The following is a 20,635-nucleotide window of genomic DNA, read 5'->3' on the forward strand; positions in this document are numbered from 1 at the left end:
TGAATCATTAAAACAGCCTTCACCGAGAAGCGACATTTCAGGTAGTGAGAGAAGCCTCTAAATTAGATTGCATCATCTTTTTCTGTCATCACATCTTTCTTCACCTTCCCATCCCTTATTTAAGTAGAAGAAAATTGTATTAAAACTTGAAGTAAGTAGAGGTGAAGCACTAAGGTGAAACCAAGATTGTTAGCTACAGTGGAAAGTCTGCAAGGTCAAATAGTGGGTAGTCAGTCCTCTGCAAAGACGGGGAAAAACAGGACCTTTCCATAATATTGTGAAATGGCCATAGTTCAGGTTTGTGTCTTTGGAAATAAATCACACGTTTTCCCCAAAGGAAATTTTAACCCGTGTGTCCAGCTGTATTTTTATCTTTGCATGTACTAAGAAAACTGTGTTCCTGAGATTTTAAGTGTGCTGCACTTAAAATACAGAGCCAAATTCTCTGTAAGATATATGAGGTGGGGGCCATATGGCTCTCTGCCAAAACACTGAGCTCTTCTAAGGCTGTAGAGTTTCTGAATACAGAGATTCCTGAACTCAGACAACACACAAGAGAGCATCATTTCTCCAATCATTTCCATCCAAAGGACCACAATTTAATTTATGTGAAAAAATTTGATAAACTTTAGAATGATCCAAATGTATGGCAATATTATTTTTAAACAAACTAAAATTTCTGCTTTTGAATAACTACTTTTAAGAGCCTTGATTAATACTATTTATATTAATAAATACTGAAAATTGCCACATTTTAGCTGAAGTATATTTGGAGGTTAGAAAAAAACAAACTGGCAAGTCTGAATAAAGCCCAAGGAAGAGCAAATACATTTAGAGAAGCTTGGCTCTCAAGGCTTGTCACAGCAAGAATGAAGGGACCTTTAACACTGATCTCTGCCCACATTTATGATTACTTAAAATGTGTAAAAGTGTGCATTGGTTGCAATATAGTAAGTAGTAGCCTGGTTTTCTTCAGTCCATGGGGTTGCAAGAGTAGGACACGACTGAGCGACAGAACTGAAATGCATTTCATAAGTCTGTGCTTATGCTTTTATCTTATAATTCTTAAGTAACGTGAGGTAATTTTTTTTTTTTTTTTTTTTTTGGTGAACAGCATGCGTTTCTGCATAGTTACAAGTCTGGCCAAAGTTCCCTATAACAGAACTCTTATTTTGTAACTCCTGGGCCAAACACACACTTGGGGTTTCAATAAATGAATATCAAACAAGTACCTGAAATAATAGTGATGAAAGTATTAGGATTCTCCACAGAAGCAGAATCAACAAGATGTGAAAAGATATATATATATCTTTATTTATTGTGAGGAATTGGCTCACAGAATTATGGAGGCTGAGAGGCCCACCATCTGCCTTTTGCAAGCTGTCAGCCTAGGGAAGCTGATGTAATTCCAGTCCGAGCCAGGGTAGCCATTGGCACAGCAAAAATAGTCCCAGCCCTAGTCAAAAGGCCTAGAACTGGGAGCACTGATGTACTTGGGCAGAAGGAACTGGATGTCCCATTCAAGTAGAGAGAGCAAATTTACCCTTCCTCTGCCTTTTTATTCTATTCAGATCCTCAGTGGATTGGTGGGGGCAATCTACTTTAGTCCACTGATCAAGTGCTAATCTCTTCAGGAAACACCTTTAATGATACTACTAGAAATAATTTTTAGTTGCTCTTTGTGCATCCTTTACCTCAATCAAGTTAACATAAAATTAACCATTACGATGACTATAAACTACTACTGAAAATAACTGTAAGTAAATAATTGTGCCACACTATTTAATCCAATTTTCTTTAGTTGACTTATTTTATAAAATCAAAAGTGATTTGGCTGAAGTCAGTTGCAGATTCAACAGTTCATCTGACTTTTGTGTATCTCCTTACAGACTGTGTACCTTAAACTTGGATGTGCATTCTTTCAAAAGTCTGGAAGCAAGTAATTGTTCTAGCTTTGGTTAGAAGATCTTGGCTAGAGATCTGTATATCCAGAGCACATTATTAAGGGCTACTAATACTCAGCTCAATTGATTTGAAGAGAGATGAAAATTAAATGAAATAGAGATTTGTAAAAGCTATACAGAAGAACATTTATTCAAATAAAAATTTTCATATGAACAGATGGATAAAGATTTTAATTTGTGGCTAAAAGCATAAAAGAAAGGCAAAATAGAGTTAAATTACATTAAGTAAGGCTTCCCTTGTGGCTCAGCTGGTAAATGATCTGCCTGCAATCTGGGAGACCTGGGTTCAATCCCTGGGTTGGGAAGATCCCCAGGAGGAGGGAAAGTCTACCCACTCAGTATTCTGGCCTGGAGAATTCCATCACTGTATAAGTCCATGGGGTCACAAAGAGTCAGACACGACTGAGCAACATTCACTTTCAACTTTCAACATTAGGTAAAAAGAAATTTAAGAAAAGTGGGGTTTACCTGCTTGTGATAATGTTTATAATAATTTGCTCTTTCTTTATTTTGGCCATACCGTGGAGCTTGTAAGATTTTTGTTCCATAACCAAGGATTGAACCTGTGCCCGTGGCAAAGAAAAGGCAGAGTTCTAACCACTGGACTGCTAGGGAATTCCCTAGTTTGCTCTTTATAAGGGAATTAACTCTTATAATTCTCTAGAATATTTATGAGTTTTAACTGCATGAGTATTAGAGCTAATGAAATCCCAAAATTAAACTTCATTAGATACATGCTGCTACTGTTGTTGCTGCTGCTAAGTCGCTTCAGTCGTGTCCGACTCTGTGCGACCCCAGAGATGGCAGCCCACCAGGCTCCCCCGTCCCTGGGATTCTCCAGGCAGGAACACTGGAGTGGGTTGCCATTTCCTTCTCCAATGCATGAAAGTGAAAAGTGAAAGTGAAGTCGCTCAGTCGTGCCCGACTCTTAGCGACCCCATGGACTGCAGCCAACCAGGCTCCTCCGTCCATGGGATTTTCCAGGCAAGAGTACTGGAGTGGGTTGCCATTGCCTTCTCCCCATTAGATACATAGTAGCAATTAGTTTAAATTTTATGAATATCATAAAACATTGCTTTATTATTTGTGTTGCTTATATTGTTTTTTCCAGTGGTCATGTATGGATGTGAGAGTTGGACTGTGAAGAAAGCTGAGCACCAAAGAACTGATGCTTTTGAACTGTGGTGTTGGAGAAGACTCTTGAGAATCCCTTGGACTGCAAGGAGATCCAACCAGCCCATTCTAAAGGAGATCAGCCCTGGGTGTTATTTGGAAGGAATGATGCTAAAGCTGAAACTCCAGTACTTTGGCCACCTCATGCGAAGAGTTGACTCATTGGAAAAGACTCTGATGCTAGGAGGCATTGGGGGCAGGAGGAAAAGGGGACGACAGAGGATGAGATGGCTGGATGGCATCACCGACTCAGTGGATGTGAGTCTGAGTGAACTCCGGGAGTTGGTGATGGACATGGAGGCCTGGCGTGCTTCGATTCATGGTGTCGCAAAGAGTTGGACACAACTGAGCGACTGAACTGATATTGAATTCCAAACTCTGTTTTCTCTGAGAATATACACAAGTATACACAAAAGAGTTTTCCTTGTCCATATGAGTCTGATATGTAGATACGTCCACAATATACTTTCGTTAATACAAGGTGCAGATTTTGTCTTACTTTTTTAGATATGCACAATTCTAAGGGCAAGAGTTGTATCTTACTAATCTTTTAATCACCTCAAATACCCAGCACAATGTTCTGCACATAATTAGGTGAATGTTTGCAGAGAAAAGTCAAGGAAAAAAAGAGTTGACTAATAAAACTTAGGACAAGATGTCTTTCTCTCTTTTGCATTTGCATTTTCCATTTGCATGGAATAAAAATCTTACATTATAGGAAATAAATTCAAGTAACATGAAAATTTCAGAGAAGACAATAATAAAGCAAGATGCTTCTTCCAAAACATAACCTTTGTCCTTTAACAATACTAGAATATTTGCATCAATTTACAAAGCATCCCAAGCATGTTTTAATAAAATTAAGAACAAAATAACAAATTTAAACAATTGTGAAACAAGCAGGCAACACTAATACCATATTTTTAATGTCTAGAAACTTCAATTGAGTGTAAAACAAACATTTTTTACTATGTACATATACGATACAAATGTACATTTAATTACTGATCATTAAATATTAGAAATTTACTATTACTTATTTACCTTCAGTGTCTATTTATTTTCTGAATAACTCAGCCAAATACATACAATTTCATTGAAAATAATCCTCCAAAATTATGATCATTATATCATTTTTAGAAGTATACTATACCTGGCTACTAAAAGCCTTCTGGAAAAAAAAGGCTGAGAGCCGAAGAACTGATGCCTTTGAACTGTGGTGTTGGAGAAGACTCCTGAGCACCTTGGACGGCAAGGAGATCCAACCAGTTCATCCTAAAGGAAACCAGTCCCGAACATTCATTGGAAGGACTGATGCTAAAGCTGAAGCTCCAATATTTTGGCTACCTGATGCAAAGAATTGACTTATTGGAAAAGATCCTGATTCTGGGAAAGACTGAAGTCAGTAGGAGATGGGGACGACAGAGGATGAGATGGTGGGATAGCATCACCGACTCAATGGACATGAGTTTCAGCAAACTCTGGAAGATGGTGAAGGATAGGGAAGCCTGGCATGCTGCAGTCCATGGGGTCGCAAAGAGTTGGACATGGCTGAGTGACTAAACAACAAACAACAGGAAATGTTAACATTAAAAGGTCTACACAAACTTTGAGCTGTCTAAATTAAGTCAAGTATTGTGGATTTGAACGATAGATCTAGGCAGGAGGCAGCTTAGGCAACTTAATTGATTATATTCTTCCTCTTAGTGGTATCAATCAATAGCATTTCAGAGTTGTCAAGGTAAAAAGATGGAATGTAAATTACTTAAAAGTTTGTTGATTTGTGGGAAGTGAGAGGGAGATTCAAGAGGGAGGGGACATATGTACACTTGTGGTTAATTTATGTTGATGTATGACAGAAATCAAACCAATATTGTAAACCAACCATCAATCAATTAAAAGTAAAAAAATATTTTAAAAAGTTTGTTGATTTGATTTATAATCTTAAATATTTAAATTTATGGCATATGGATCTCCATTTGTACCCCTATCCTGAGCCTTATAAATAATAAGACACAATGATAATTAGTGATATTAAGCATCTTTTCATGTGTTTACTGGCCATCTGTATGTCTTCTTTGGAGAAATGTCTGCTTAGGTCTTTGGACCATCTTTTTCCTAATAATGAGCTGCATGAGCTCCTTATATATTCTGGAAATTGATCTTCTGTCAGTTGTTTCATTTGCAATTATTTTCTCCCATTCTGAAGTTTGTCTTTTAAGTTTGTTTATTGTTGCCTTTGCTGTGCAAAAACTTTTAAGGGAAGAATGGGATGGGGGGAGGGGAGGGAGGCTAGAGAGTGAGGGGATATATGTATCATTATGACTGATTTGCATTGTTTTATGACAAAAATTGGTCTTCCCTGATGGTTCAGACAGTAAATATTCCACCTGCAATGTGGGAGACCTGGGTTCAATCCCAGGGTTGGGTAGATCCCCTGGAGGAGGGCATGGCAACCCACTCCAGTATTCTTGCCTGGAGCATCCCCATGGACAGAGGAGCCTGGTGGGCTACAGTCCATGGGGTCACAAAGAGTCGGACACTACTGAGCTTTAAGCACAGCACATGACAAAAATCAACACAGTTTTGTAAATTTTTTAAATTTTAAATAAAACAAACAAAAACAATAATAAGATACAATGTAAGTAATCTAAAACCAAATTCTGCCATACCAATTTATTTGCAAGCAGGCCCAGAAAAGTTATATAATCCTGGTCTATAAACTCTGTGAATTCTAATGTTTAGGAATTCTTATCTAAGTGCCTTGCATGAAAAATTCATTTGAGGCATATTCAACAATATTTCAGGGGCAGGATTCTGCTAATCTTCTCATCAGAGTCAGAGTAGAGTCATCTGTATGTGGCTTTGCAGGTAGACATACAGACTGAAATTTTAACTCAGGATGTAATTCAACTAGATTATTCCTTCTATTTACATAAGGACTGAGATGCCTGTCCATTATTTCTAGCCCATCCACATGGATTTCTACCATTTCGTATGAAAAAACAGTCAATTCTGGAATGCAGACTAAAATAGAGTTATTTAAAGCTCCTCTGTTAACTCCTGCTGGTGCGTGGTAATTAGGGTTTTTAGAATGTTACCTATCAAATTCTGAATAGATATTTGCCCTAGTAAGAAACTTGCCCTAGTGTAGAGATTAAATTTTATACCTATTTAGCAATATTTATGCTGAAATGTTTGGAGAAGGGCATGGCACCCCACTCCAGTACTCTTGCCTGGAAAATCCCATGGACGGAGGAACTTGGTAGGCTGCAGTCTGTGGGGTCGCTGGTCGGACATGACTGAGCAACTTCACTTTCACTTTTCACTTTCATGCATTGGAGAAGGAAATGGCAACCCACTCCAGTATTCTTGCCTGGAGAATCCCAGGGACAGGGGAGCCTGGTGGGCTGCCGTCTATGGGGTCATACAGTTGGACATGGCTGAAGCGACTTAGCAGCAGCAGCAGCATGCTGAAATGTTATAATGGAAATTAAATACATTAGAATACACTGTCATGAAGAGCTCCATCCTGGCCTCTCTGGAAGTTCTACAGCAGAAGAGGGGCCTGGAATCCTAGAGCTTTATGCATTCTTCTTAGTCGTACAGTCTCCTGCCCACTCTGACATTGACTCCAAATCTAGAACAGTGCCTAGGGAATCTGAGTTGGAATCTTTGCCAAGTGCTATCTGTAAAACCATCACTATTGACTGCCTTTGTATCAACATGAAACTGTTAAAATATGAGACCTTGAAGGTCCATTTTGCTGGCTCTCAAGAAAATTAGAAAGATGATCTAACATGCAGAAATGGAATGATGGCTGGCTTTTACCCTTTTCCACTCTCCCCTCAGTGGAGACAAAGTTTTCACAATCTGAATGTCAGACTTCTGTTTTGTTTTCCGTTTTTCTTTCTTTTTGGAGATTCACAGGAAACAGCTTTATGAGGACACTATTCTTTCCAGGTCTCCAGAAGTTTGACCGCCAGCCCTAATGCCCACAGGAAGTCCACGAGAATGAGTTGCATCTGGTTCTCTGAGAGCCCATTCCTCTTGATCTCTGCCCTCCCTTGAGGTGTGGTCTTGGCCAGGAATTACATAAAGGATTTTGAAAGGAGTATCAGCCCACTGGGCTTTTCCTAAACAGTCGACGCCCGTTTTATCTATAGCAAACCCCTCCAAGCAGAGCCAGATTTTACAAGCCAGAGCCTAGGCAGAGTTCTAGAGGGCTGCATCTCATCAGACACAAAGAACAAAGAAACAGCAAATTTTATCTGCCAGTTCTCTGACTGGCCTAGGCTTTCACGGTGCAGTGTTCTCAAGCAAAGTATCTAAAACTCTCAAAAGAAAAAAAGCATCCTGCATTTTCTCTAACATTTCCCGTCCACACCCTGCTTTCCTTACCCAGATGTCACAGCCTTGGAGAGAGCATTAAAGGGCCTCAGTCAAGGTCACCACGGCCCAGGCTCCTATCCCCACTCTGTCAGGGTGCGTACACCCGGAACACATCCTCCTTTCCCTTAGACTCCTCAGCCTGCATGTCTCTGGAGGCCTGCTCTGTCAGGGCTCTGACCTGGGCCGAGGGCAGCAGAAGTCTGATTTGGAATGCTGGTTCCTGAGACTGAGTACTCGCAGTGTTCTCTCTTACACTGAGGCCAGGGATGGAATAACAGCTCTGTAAACAGAAGGAGAGCAACTGCCAGATCCTGAGGTTCAATTACAGGGATTACCCTTGAAAATTTGCGGGGTGAAAGGGTTTAAATCCTGAGTTTCATAGAGTCAGGTGATGGGTAATGCCCCAATTTGAGGCTTTTGGCATCTTCACCATCGGGTGTGTACTATGCCTCTTGTTCTTGTGTTCTATGATGCCAGCCACAAAACAAACATTCCATGCCTCTGCAGTATCCATCCTTTTTTTTCCATATTTCTGAAGGCTTCTGGCTTATTCTGCAACAGTAGTCTAGAGCTGGGGGGTTTCCCATATGAGGAACATTGTCAGGCTCCCTAGCACTGGAATTCTTTTTTTTTTTTTTTAATTATTTTATTTTTTTAAATTATATTTATTTTAATTGGAGGCTAACTGCTTCACAATACTGTAGCGGCTTTTGCCATACATTGACATGAATCAGCCACGGGTGTACATGTATTCCCCATCTTGAAACCCCCTCCCACCTCCCTCCCCATCCCATCCCTCAGGGTCATGCCAATGCACCAGCCCTGAGCAACCCATCTCATGCATCGAATCTGGACTGGCAATCTATTTCACATATTACATGTCTCAATGCTATTCTCTCAAATCATCCCACCTTTGCCTTCTCCCACAGAGTCCAAAAGTCTCTTCTTTACATCTGTGTCTCTTTTGCTGTCTCTCATATAAGGTCATTGTTACCATCTTTCTAAAGTCCATATATATACTGTATTGATTATTACTGCATTAATATACTGTATTGATCTTTTTCCTTCTGACTTACTTCAGTCTGTAAATAGGCTCCAGTTTCATCCACCTCATTAGAACTGATTCAAATGTATTCTTTTTAATGGCAGAGTAATATTCCATTGTGTATATGTACCACAGCTTTCTTATCCATTCATCTGCTGATGGACATCTAGGTTGCTTCCATGTCCTGACTATTATAAACAGTGCTGCAATGAACATTGGGGTACATATATCTCTTTCAATTCTGGTTTCCTTGGTGTGTATGCCTAGTAGTGGGATTGCTGGGTCGTATGGCAGTTCTATTTCCAGTTTTTTAAGGAATCTCCACACTGTTCTCCATAGTGGCTGTACTAGTTTGCATTCTCACTAACAGTGTAAGAGGGTTCCCTTTTCTCCACACCCTTTCCAGCATTTATTGTTTGTGGACTTTTTGATGGCAGCCATTCTGACCGGCTTCTCACCTCATTGTGATTTTGATTTGCGTTTCTCTGATAATGATGTTGAGCATCTTTTCATGTATTTGTTAGCCATCTGTATGTCTTCTTTGGAGAAATGTCTATTTAGTTCTTTGGCCCATTTTTTTATTGGGTCGCTTATTTTTCTGGAATTGAGCTGCAGGAGTTGCTTGTATATTTTTGAGATTCTTTGTCAGTTGCTTCATTTGCTATTATTTTCTCCCATTCTGAAGGCTTTTTCACCTTACTTATAGTTTCCTTCATTGTGCAAAAGCTTTTAAGTTTAATTAGGTCCCATTTGTTTATTTTTGCTTTTATTTCCATTACTCTGGGAGGTGGGTCATAGAGGATCCTGTTGTGATTGATTTATGTCAGAGAGTGTTTTGCCTATGTTTTCCTCTAGGAATTTTATGGTTTCTGGTTTCACATTTAGATCTTTAATCCATTTTGAGTTTATTTTTGTGTATGGTGTTAGAAAGTGTTCTAATTTCATTCTTTTACAAGTGGTTGACCAGTTTTCCCAGCACCACTTGTTAGATTGTCTTTTCTCTATTGTATATTCTTGCCTCTTTTATCAAAGATAAGGTGTCCCTATCTCTGGGCTTTCTGTTTTGTTCTATTGATCTATATTTCTGTCTTTGTGCCAGTACCATACTGTCTTGATGACTGTAGTTTGTAATATAAGCACTGAGACTTTAAAGACCCAAATGGATGTCCCTGAGGGAAACATCCTTACCCCCATTTCTTTCCTGTTATGCGCCTTATGTGGCAAAGTAGGATACATAGCTTAATCGAGACAAAACAGAAATCATCATCTATTCTAAGTTTAGAATTTAATGCTTTATGATGTGCGTGTGTGTGTGTGTATGTGTGTATATCTGTGTGTAATTAGAATTTGGAGTACAGTTAGTTTGTATCAACCAGGGAGTTGTGTGATTGAGCTCCTCTGGGAACTGGAGAAAGGTTTTTGCAAATGACTGAGTCTGTAATTGAGACTTTATGTTCTACAGTGAAAAACCATGACAAGATTATTATGCTTTATTGTTATTTGAAATGGATAAAGAAAGTGAGGGTAAAGAAAATGGGAAAAGTTAGGTCGGTAAGAACCTGGAAAGGAGGATGGGGGAGCTAAGGTACTCAACCCCAGTCATGGTACCTAAGAAAGTATAAAAGTTGCAGCCGAGGAAAAATGTCAAATGTGGGACCAAGGAAAAGACACCTTCAAGGGACACTGTTGCAATGTCTGGTCTTACTTGAGTTTCCATCTTCTTTGACCATCCATCTTCTCTCTGGGGCTAGTATGGCTGATCATCTCCCTGAACTACTGAATCCCTAACCTCCACCACCAATGGCCTCACAGGAGTTAACATGTGACCGTGTCACAAAACTTTGTTCAGACTTGATGTAGATAATCCCACAGCTTCTATGTGCATCAAGATTGTGTGATGGTGCATTGAGGACAGCTTTGGAGGACTGAACTAAACCAGCTGGAGGGCAGTTAGCTGAAGGTGATTTGTGACATCTCCACCACATGCATTTACCTTAGAGATATGTCTTTCACCCTCCATGAACTTTAGTTCCATAATCTGGCAACAAACCAGATCCCTGTCCTTAACACATAGATTCTAAGAGATGCTCGGGGTTTTTTTTTTTGTTTGTTTGCTTTTTTTTTTTTAAACAAACTACTTAAATTAATGGCTTAGGAGCTATACTACACTAAGCGACTTCATGAATTTTGTGTACTCAGAACTGCATTGAAAATGAACCATTGGAAATAATGCAGTTCACTTTCCTAAGGGTCCAAGCTTCTCTTGTACAGGAATGCAGGAGGAGACACAATTGAAAAAGTTGGCTTGGCACTGTGTCTTATAAGGCACTGAGTGTCAAGCAGAGATTGTAGATGGGGGTATTGAAAGTTCTGAGCAGGGCATAAATTTTATGAAGTGTTCCAGAACACAGAGGAAAATTCAAGGGCAGCCTCAAAGAAAAATTTAGAACTCCTGTAGGGGAGTAAAATACCAAAATGATTTGTTTTATTGAGTAAAAGAAAAAGGAATAAAATCTGAGAGACTTTATATTTGATTTCAAAAATAACATAGCTCACAGGGATAGCTTTAGAAAAAAAGAGTAAAATGAATAAAAAAAGAAATCAGGGTGCAGGTGTTGATTACATTGGAGCTATCCTGGAAATTTCCAATATGGTTATAGACAAAATGCTGCTAATTTCTCTGAAGACAAGAAATACCTGGAGGATAAATACACTTATGACCTTATGATCTTTCAAAATCTGTCCTAACCTAATTCTACCTATGAGACAGTTTAGTTCAGTTCAGTCACTCAGTCATGTCCAACTCTTTGCAACCCCATGGACTGCAGCATGCCAGGCATCCCTGTCCATCACCAACTCATGGAGTTTACTCAAATCCATGTCCATTGAGTCGATGATGCCATCCAACCATCTCATCCTCTGTTGTCTCCTTCTCCCGGCTTCAATCTTTCCCAGCATCAGGGTCTTTTCCAATGAGTCGGTTCTTCACATCAGGTAGTCAAAGTATTGGAGCTTCAGCTTCAGCATCAGTCCTTCCAATGAATAAATATTCAGGACTGATTTCCTTTAGGATGGACTGGTTGGATCTCTTTGCAGTCCAAGGGACTCTCAAGAGTCTTCTTGGGGCTGGTACACTGGGATGACCCAGAGGGATGGAATGGGGAGGGAGGTGGAAGGGGGATTCAGGATGGGGAACACATGTACACCCATGGCAGATTCATGTCAGTGCATGGCAAAACCAATACAATATTGTAAGGTAATTAGCCTCCAATTAAAATAAATAAATTTATATTAAAAAAAAGAATCTTCTTCAACACCACAGTTCAAAGCCTCAATTCTTTGATGCTCTGCTTTCTTTATAGTCCAACTCTCACATCCATACATGACTACTGGAAAAACCATAGCTTTGACTATGCGGACCTTTGTTGACAAAGTAAAGTACGAGACAGTAAACTTTCATTAATAGAAAAGACAAAAATTTATAAAGTTATAAAAAAATGTGCACAAAGTAGTTAAGTTTTTCATATAGATATTTCAATTATTCTCTACATTGTTTTTTGAACTCAGTACTCATTTTATAAAAAGAAAGAGCCTTGATTTATCTTTTTTTTTTTTTTTTTTTTGCTTTAAACCTACTTTCCAGGAAGGAGTTCTGCTAGCTGAAAAAAAGAAAAATATTTTACTTTTTTCCTTCAAGCCAGGAAAATTCAAATACTGAAAAGCAAAGAGACAAAAATTCAAGTTATAGGGCTATCACTTTAAGACCCATAGGTTTATACTGATATATATTTTTGTTATTGTGTTTGGTTTCATGCATCAGAAAATTTAATCTACTGGATTAACTATTTTTTTCCTTCCATAACAAGAAACTCAGAGGTAAATAGCTCAGAATTGGTATGATGGTAAAGGACCATGCCATTAAAGATAGTTCAACATGTTTTCTGTTATTTGTAGTATCCAGCTTTTATCCATATGGCACAAATTAGCTAAGAATATCTAGGCATCATGCTTACATTCCAAGATGGAAAAGAGAAAAGAAAGTAAAAATTACCCAACTGACTCTTCCCCTTTGCATCAATGAATCGTATAGATTTGGCCATGAATGGCATACAATGGCTGCAAAGGAATATGAGGAGGTAAAAAATTTTAATCTGGGAAGTTGATATCATAAACAAAATCATCTCTCTTAGTAAGGAAGAGGGGGAAATTAAGCCGCAAGCAATAATGTTTTACTTGCTTAGAACTTTTTCAATTTTAGCTTCTATTAAAAGCTCAAGGAACTGTTATATGTACTGTTAACAAAAATGCCTTCGTGCATCCTTTATTGATCAAGATACAAGAATAAAATGTAATATTTTATATTATGTACTCTGTTCCAAATAGTTCATAGCACTGTATATGTTTGTGTGTATATGCAGCTGGATGAATATAAGAAGGAAAAAATGTAAACATATTTCTATATAAATCATACACGGGAATTAGTTATCAAGTTATCTACACTAGGGTTCTAGAGCAAGTGGCTGGCATGGAGTAAGGAGACAGTGCCCTGCCATGCTCAGTCTTTTGAGACCCCATGGACTGTAGCCCTCCAGGCTCCTCTGTCCATGAGATTTTCCAGGTAAGAATACCGGAGCACGTTGCTATTTTTTTTCCCAGGGTATCTTTCCAATCCAGGGATCGAACCCACATCTCTTGTGTCCTCTGCATTGGCAGGCAGATTCTTTACCTCTGCACTGTCTGGGAAGCCCACAAGGAAGTGGTACACAGTAGAGACTTCATAGATGAGCTGACAGATAAAATTTATCCTGTGTCCCAGGAGTTTAGCTAATCTCCATAACATCATCAAGAACTGATCAGAGGCAGAAAGAAAGTGGCATTGAACAGCCACTCACATTGACACTTCACCTCCAAAATCTGGTCTTATGAAGTTGAAAGTCTACTATATGCCATGATTAAATATACTTTTGGGAATTAGTCTCAAATTACTTAACTGTAATATCAGATAGTTAGAACATTTAAAATAAATCATTTGATAAAATTTGAACCTGGAGTCTGCTTGTTGAATTTTTTGATCGATTAAGTTTTAAAAATTAGGTTATTAAACTAATTGAACAAATATCAGTGATGCTGAGATATAAAATGAACAAACAAAAATCATACATCTTCAGGCTTACACAATTACTTCCAAGAAAGAAAATGCTAAATTAGAGGTTGCAATGGAAATATCTACTTCTTAGAGAAAGACTTTGTATTTATTTGTATGATAGGCAGACTGTGTTCTTTCATATCAAGCATCTGGAAAAGCAGAGACTGATCAAGGCAGGAAAATAACCAGATTTACTCCAATAGAACTTAACAGTTTTATAAAAAATAGACAGTTTGCAAATATTTAACCATAGCACCATCTGAGGCTTATGAACCATAGACAGAGGCTTAGATCAAAGCCCCAAGACATGCTGTGGCTTAGCCAGTGCTTGAGTTTATCCAGAAACAACGGAAACGTGATATCTTTTCACATCAGGGAATAAACTAAAGTGGAAACAGCACAACTGCAGTGACGGGTTCAGTCTGTGGTCAGACACGCAAGAAAAAGGAAGGCAAAAAATACATTGTTCTGCTGCAAAGCTTCATTTCTGCTTGTAGCAAATTGTCATCAAATTGAGATTCATCCATGGTCATCAAACTGTGATCTGTTAAGATGAGAGAGAGATTATCAGAATAAGATATACCTTCAATAAGGATTTAGAGGGTTTTCTTTCTTTCTTTCTTTCTTTTCCCTTCCTTCTCTAATCTCATCTTCTATTATGACAGTGTCAAGTTTTATATCAGGCCAGCTTGCAGGAGTAAAACGTGTGAATCTGCTGAAAGAAAAGCAACATGTTCTCTAGTCCTTCCAGATAACTGTACAAAACCTAAAGCATTATTTTGAGAAGCACATTTTCCCTCTCCCAGCCAGAAAGGCATAATCATCCCTCTTGTGCTGCCCATGAAGACAATTATATTATTTTATATACTTTAAAAGAGTTCATACAGGTTCTTATTTCACTATAAGCAAGCATATTTAGCATTCATTGAGGTCAAGCTTATATTCATTTTTAATTTTTTTTTTACTTTTTTATTGAAGTATAGTTGATTTACAATGTTGTGTCTATTTCAGGTATACAGCAAAGTGATTCAGTATGTATATATTCACACATATATATTCATTTATATGAGGCTTCCCTGGAGGAAGAAATGGCAACTGACTCCAGTATTCTTGCCTGGAAATCCCATGGACAGAGGAGCCTGGTGGGCTACAGTCTATGCAGTTGCAAAGAGTCAGACACAACTTAGCGACTAAATAACAACAACAATATTCAATTATATACATTCTGAATATATATATATATTTTTCAATTCTTTCCCCTTATAGGTTATTATAAAATACTGAGTATAGTTCTCTGTACTATACAATAGATCATTGTTGGTTATCATTTTATATATAGTAGTGTGTATATGTTCATCCCAAACTCCTAATTTATTCCTCCCTCAAGTATACATTTATTAATGAAACATCAAGTTTAAATCTTCTTGATTCCTTCATAACTAAGATGAATAAGAACAATTTCTTGTATTTGGTGTAGTTTATACTTTTTAATATTTTAACACCCATTATTCTACATATCATTCACCTTCACCTTCTCAACTAAATAAGCAGAGATAAACAATTCTTCTTTTATGGAAAAGACAGGCATGAAGAGGTTAATTTACCAAAGTGACACATCGCACCAAAACTGGAGTTGGAACCAGACGACTATTTCCTTTCCCCAAACCCTGAAAACAATTGAGGAAAATTTGAAAACTAGTCACCTACATGCTTTTGTCAGGTAAATCTGGCTTATCTGGGGTTGCTTATTTGCCTGTTCTATTAAACTACACAGAACTTCCTAGAGTTTTTAATTGAATTATACAAAGTGTTTCAATTACCTCTGTCCAAATTTAAGTATAAATGTTTACAAGTTTCATTGAGAATCTTTCTGTTGCTCTATGGTTGTTGGATACAACAAGCAAATCAGTGATCAAGTAATGTTGATAATTGCATCTTTATTTTTAGAACAGAATTATTTTACTTTAAAATAGTGAGTTCTAGAGAAAGCAATGAATTACCAATGGCAGAACATCAGGAGTCAGTGGGTGTACCACCAAGGACCTTCAAGCTATATTTATCTGAAATCCAAATTTAATTTGATTTAAAAAATATTTAGAGGTTGAAATCTGCTAGAAAATGTAAAATTTAGAAGTAATTTTGAAGAACTGTAAAGACAAATTGGGAAGCACTTTCTAAAATAATCTTAATTTTAATATAATAAAAATTGAACAGTCAGTATAATTAGCACTCACTCTCTTCTGCATGTTTATCAGTTACTCTAATTTGTTCCCATTGTTGGTGGCTGACCCTCAATTTTACTGTTTCCTTCACCTGAGGACTTGTCTGTTTTATGGCACTTGGGCTTCAGACAGGTCTTTCACCTACTTAAAAGTATGGCACAATACATACAGCATATTTTCAGGACAATTTTTAGCACAATAATACCAATTTGGTTTTTTAAGGTAATAAACATAAAAAGAATAATAAAGAACAGTACTAATTGAACGTCCTTGGAAGAAAAGTTATGATCAACCTAGACAGCATATTGAAAAGCAGAGACATTACTTTGCCAACAAAGGTCTGTCTAGTCAAGGCTGTGGTTTTTCCAATGGTCATGTATGGATGTGAGAGTTGGACTGTGAAGAAAGCTGAGTGCTAAAGAATTGATGCTTTTGACCTGTGGTGTTGGAGAAGACTCTTGAGAGTCCCTTGGACTGCAAGGGGATCCAACCAGTCCATTCTGAAGAAGATCAGCCCTGGATGTTCTTTGAAAGGAATGATGCTTAAGCTGAAACTCCAGTACTTTGGCCACCTCATGCGAAGAGTTTACTCACTGGAAAAGACTCTGATGCTGGAAGGGATTGGGGGCAGGAGGAGAAGGGGACGACAGAGGATGATACGGCTGGATGGCATCACCGGCTCGATGGACATGAGTTTGAGTGAACTCCAGGAGATGGTGATGGACAGGGAGGCCTTGCGTGCTGCGATTCATGGTGTCTCAAAGAGTCGGACACGACTGAGCAACTGAACTAAACTGAATAAGTTTTTTCTTGGTTATACTCATTGAGGCATAAGAGAGTTTGAGTAAATTCTCTCTATCATACAACTCACCAGTAGCAGATATGGGGTCAAATTCAGGATTTAGAGAACTAGAGTCTGCTGCTCATGACAGCATTCTGTTAATAATATCTTACTTTAATGTAATGCTATATCATTGCTTATGATAGATCAAGTTAATTGTTTATGAGTTAGACAAGCACAGATCTAGAGTTTTTGTTGCTGTTTTGAGCATTTTTTTCCCCTGAATATTAGCTCAGTGAATTGGAAACTGGGAAATATTAGATCTCTAGTCTAACATAGCTTTGAGGTATTGAGATTCTAAACTCTTTATGCTTCACTTTCATTGTGTGGATAATGGAATTTTTAGAAGAGATTAACTTGATCTCAGGTGAATGGTATGTGTTTTTATCTGGAGAATGGATGTTTTTCCATTTGGCTACTCAGCAAGCCATGGGGGTGGGAAATCCTCAATATGGGCAGATCTTAGATGATGCTTTTACTCATCCACTTTATGAAGAGGGTTGCCCTCTTGTAATAATATATACACAATTATAGGCAGTGATGAGTCAATTTGTTGGTTGGTCTGAGACCTAGAGAAATATTGAAAGATTGAGAACAAGCATATCTGTACACATGTGGCCATATCCTTTACTGTACAACAGAAGCTAACACAACGTTGGAAAGCAACTATACTTCAAATAAAAAAGAAGGAAAGAACAAGCCTATCTGGGTTTATGGCACATGGGTGGCTTTATAGTCTTAAGTATGAAGCATGAAGATTTTTGTATTGTGTGTTAACAACCACTGTGGAAGAGGCAACATACACCCAGGTCGTCAGAATGACTTGGCCCGGTTTTGGTAGACACAGGCAGCTTCTGTCCTCAGAAAATTAACTATAAGAACAGAGTAGCATGGTGACAGAGATGGAAGCAATGCAGTCCAGCAGCCTAGGCACTCATTCCCTAAAGCTGATCTAGCCACTGCAATTGCCTAATGCCATTCTTCTAGCAACAGGAAATATCCCAAATTCCCCAAATAAGTACCATTCTATGAGGAGGAGAAGCGGCATTTGATGGCAACTTTACTACGTTGGACACTTTACCATGGAAGGTATTGCAATCCATCTATACTATTGGGTATGGTTTTACCTTGCTTGTCTATAAAACTTGAGTGCTTAAATAGAGCTTTTTCTATTGACAAAGAATTCCTGAATAACATCACATCAGACCAAGAGACCTATTTCATAGACTAGAAGGGACAGTGTAGGCACATATTCATGGGATCCACCGGTTCAATCACATACTGTATAATCCAAAAACTGAACTCCTGATACAAATGGCCTTTTGCCAATGCACCTAAGGTACCAATTTGGAGATGACTTTCTATTAGCATGGCAAGTCATCCTCCACAGTGTAATACATGGCTTTAATCAATGACCATTATCAGTGACAGGTCACTGCCAGGTGGACTATATTAAGTGTGGTCCTGCTTACAATTACTTGCAATGACCCACATGAAGAATTCATGCTTCTAGGTCCTGCAATTTTTAGCTCTGTGGCTTCAGAAGTTTTGATTCCTGATACAGAAGTACCTCTACTAGGAAAATAACAAGAGTCCCATTAAACTTTATGCTACTTATGCCATCACTTATTTCATGCTCCTTGTACAAGAAAACTTCTGGCAAGGAAAGGAGACACTATCCTGGTAGGAATAACTGATCCTGATCAACAGGTGGAAATAGGGCTGCTGCTAAACAATGGGACCAGATAATTTACTGGGGTACTGCTTGGTAATTCTGTGCTCAATGTTGATAATAAATAAACAAAAGTAGAAGTTATAAACTAAAAAATGTTACTCAGAGGCTCAGTCTCATTAATAAGCATCTTGGTTTCCCTGCTAGAGTGAACATGTACACAGAAAAGGGTGCCAGCTATGACAAGAACTTAATGGATAATGATGAGTATCATTTGCTTTCTAAATATAAGCTGTAGTGGTGGGAGCTCTAATTTTTCCCACTAATCTTACTCAAGTATATTTCCTCGTGAAACAAAGAACAGCTCAAACCATGCAGGGACTGTTCCCAAACAGGAAGAGCTTAAATACCCACATACCTCCATTAGGATGTTCCAAGGCACTCATGTTTGTGGTCTCCAGAATCACCACTTTCTAATGGCTTCTAGTTGAGTTCTTCCCTAGTAATTACTTTGGAGCAAAGGGAGATGCCTCACCAGAATTAACTGCCTCACTCCAAAGCAAACTGTATATAACCTCTAATCCATGGGAAGGTACAGCCCACTTTCTTCAATTTAGAATATCTCTGAAGGGTCATACCAGCCCCCCAGCTCCTTATTGGATGGTTGGAGCCATTGTTGCATCACAGTTCAACTTCTCCTTCTGCCCAATCCAGAGCCCTCATTCCTGCACAGGTGTCATTACCAAAAACAATCCCCAGTGAACCATCTGCATGCAAATATCCATCTCAGAGTCTTTTCCCTATGGAACTCACCCTACGGCATTATTACATCTCGATTGCTGTAGCATATATTTAAAACGTGTTGTTAATTTGACTGTCACCTCCCAGTGCCACACCTTCCAAAGTGGTCTTTCCTTAGGTGATTCTTGGATTCTTGGAAGTGCTGCCGGCCCCTTTTGGCCATGCTTTCTTCCCAGGATTCTGGAGAAGTGAGGTCTTTACCTTCAGGCTCATCCACATGTTAAAGGCTGCTGTTCTGCTTATGTTTTCTCCCCATTGTGAAACCTCATGAGAGATTTTTACTAAGTTACAGATCAAACTGTCCAATTCAGCAGCCCTCACTTGTATTCTGTGGTGGCTCAGACGGTAAACTGTCTGCCCACGATGTGGGAGACCCAGGTTCGATCCCTGGGTTGGGAAGATCCCCTGGAGAAGGAAATGGCAACCCATTCCAGTATTTTTGCCTGGAAAATCCCATGGACGGAGGAGCCTGGTAGGCTACAGTCCATGGGGTCACAAAGAATTGGACACGACTGAGTGACTTCACTTCACTCTTGTATTCATCCTCTTTTATTTCTGTGGTTTAAAGCCTGGTTTGGGACTGTTTACTCCAGATCTTCCATTCTGGGTAATCCATCCTTTAATAATTCTCAAGTTTCCTTTTTTACCCAATCTCCCACATTTTTGCTGAAAGTATCTGTACTCCCTTCTGCCTTTACGCAAGGAGAACAATTGGTGGTTTCAAGGCTGGGAACACCTTAAATACTCATTTTTAGGGAATTATGGAGGACAAATACACGTTTAAATTGTGCCTTTATTAGCAATGTTCATTTATTAGCACTCGAAAATATTTCAAAAATTTTTTGCTTCCTCAGTTAAAATTGATCAACTATTTCTCTGAGTCAACCCTCAGACCATAATTATCTTTGAGGAAAAATATCATTTTGTGTAAAGAATAGCAACAAAACTAAGAAAAATGATGAATAGGCAGCTGACTATAAAAGCACTATACAAGATATTGAAGGTCATAAATTGTATTTTATATTTGCTATGAATAAATTCTTAAAAGCTAAAGATGAAAAGCAGATGATATCACATAAAATAACATTAAATTAAAGGATTTAACAATATCCAAGTAGAAATGGATAAAACTATAAGAATGTGAGAGGAGATTTAAGTGAGAGAGAAAGAATTTGTACTTGCAAAAAAAGGGAGTATTAGAAGAGTGTAGACTCATGGAAACCAAATATTCAGACTTTCAAGAGGAAGAAAGACAAGGGCAGTGCATCTAAGCAAACTATAATCACATTCTACTCATGTCTACCATGTTCAACGAAGCAAAACTGGACTGATGTTTTATCAGCAGCCATTTATAACAGCATATTTTAGTTGCCTGAGTA

General features: G+C 38.4%; 1 long non-coding RNA gene and 1 pseudogene across 1 annotated transcript; one reads left to right on the top strand and one right to left on the bottom strand.

Annotated features, from left to right (window-relative positions):
- The window catches only part of LOC133235333 (tigger transposable element-derived protein 1-like), a 92,436-nt pseudogene extending 85,320 nt beyond the window's left edge, over window positions 1-7,116 (top strand).
- Window positions 7,117-13,920: 6,804 nt separating this feature from the next.
- Window positions 13,921-19,640, bottom strand: LOC133257414 (uncharacterized). The gene is made up of 2 exons (XR_009739543.1): window positions 18,874-19,640; window positions 13,921-14,264 (listed from the first exon to the last, which is right to left on the bottom strand). It is a non-coding gene; the product is annotated as an uncharacterized LOC133257414 (long non-coding RNA).
- Window positions 19,641-20,635: the final 995 nt, after the last annotated feature.

This window comes from Bos javanicus, chromosome 2 (assembly GCF_032452875.1).
Source record: "Bos javanicus breed banteng chromosome 2, ARS-OSU_banteng_1.0, whole genome shotgun sequence".
Taxonomy (NCBI): domain Eukaryota; kingdom Metazoa; phylum Chordata; class Mammalia; order Artiodactyla; family Bovidae; genus Bos; species Bos javanicus.